Raw genomic sequence first — 1,837 nt, 5'->3', positions numbered from 1 at the left:
CATTAGTCTGCGGATGGTAGGCAGACGTGATACTCTCCGGATCCCGTAGAACTTGCAGAGTTCGTCGTTGATCTGTGGGGAATGAAGAGGTCAAAGTAGCAGCAGTAATACAACAGGTGTTATAATAGTATCATTTGTTTGCAGTGTTAATAATACCTGAGGTTTGTTCAGCATCTTAGAGCTAACGAAGCATTAGATGATGTAAATGTCCTCCTCTGACAACTGTATTGGTAATAATGCACCTCTCAGGCATACCTGAATATAACATTACATCCTGATGACCATTCCATGAATTACAACAGAAATAACAGTAACATAAAGACTTACCGAGGAACAAAACTCACGTCCGTGATCAGTCAGGATCCTTGCAGGCTTGCCCCACCTAAGGAAAGCAGATGTCATTACACATATGAAAAAAAAATCTGCATCTTTTGTATCACATTCTTATATTATGCCTAAACATAATCAATTGATGGTTATGATTAAATTTCATAATTAGTTCAAACAATATGGCATGGCAAAGAACTTTTATACAAGAACTAAAGTGAGCTTTTAATTGAAATACAATTGATGAAATAAAACAGTTGTGAGAAGCAACAAACAGAGAGAAATATATGGTGTGGTACGACTGCACGGACTTTTACATGCATTGATGACAAAACATGCTGCAACCTCAAAACAATTGTGGTAATACATGATTAAAGAAATAATGATTACCAGTAGCAAACTCATCAGCTTGGACTCATTCCGTTTCACTAATTTTCAAAATAGGGAAAATATCGTGGATGGATTGTATGACAATTTTTTTTAAATGATTCTACCAATGATGAATATGTTTTGTTTATTACATCAGATTGTTGAATGTTTGCATATTTTTTGAAGGCAAAAAATCAGTCACGGTGATGATGAGGTAAACTTCAAAGGAAAACAATGAAAACTAAATTGATCTTGACATCAGGATACCTTTTTTAAGATGGATTGTTTAGCATCCAAACTGACTATTTGAAATTACATTCATAAGTAGTGATGACATGGCAGTAAATATTTCATCCAAGTGCGGAAACTAATGATAAAAATTTACCTGTGGATAAAGGAGCGTATGCACCTGGACACCCCATAAGCTGTCTGATCTCTAAGTGGGAAGAAGTCGACAAACTTTGTGTAGAAGTCGACAAACGTGCAAATGTACCTGTAGCCTTCATCACTAACAGCCATTGGACCTGGATAGTTTAATAAAGCAGGAAGCAAAAAATACATCATGCAAAGCCATCAAAACCCAACATAACCAATTACATCAGCTTGTGCAGACACTAGGTAAAGCTAGATAAATCACCCATGCTAGATCAAATTATACTGGCAAAGAGAAAGTGCATTATAACCCAGGAGAGAGAGAGAGAGAGAGAGAGAGAGAGAGAGAGAGAGAGAGAGAGAGAGAGAGAGAGAGAGAGAGAGAGAGAGAGAGAGAGAGAGAGAGAGAGAGAGAGAGAGAGAGAGAGAGAGAGAGAGAGAGAGAATTATTGTGTTCCATGAACAACAATGAGAGCTAACTACCATGCATTAGAAAGCATTGTTCTTTTCATATTTACAATTATCATAAAGTAAACCCAAAAGAGTAAGACGGCTGGCATTTGAGGTAGCTCACATATGTACAAAGTTTTAAGCAAGGCATTTGACAGAGTTAAAAAAAAAGGCAGATGGTTCCTGAGAGATTGATTAAATTGGTGAGACTTTGTAAGAAAACTCAAAGAGGTTTCATACAATGTGAAGGCTCCACTTGGAATGTTATAGGAGTTTAGCATCAGGCGGATAAGAACAGCCTATATATAGAGATATAGAT

This window comes from Eriocheir sinensis, unplaced genomic scaffold (genome assembly GCF_024679095.1).
Source record: "Eriocheir sinensis breed Jianghai 21 unplaced genomic scaffold, ASM2467909v1 Scaffold1143, whole genome shotgun sequence".
Taxonomy (NCBI): domain Eukaryota; kingdom Metazoa; phylum Arthropoda; class Malacostraca; order Decapoda; family Varunidae; genus Eriocheir; species Eriocheir sinensis.
This window is presented reverse-complemented; position numbering follows the sequence as displayed.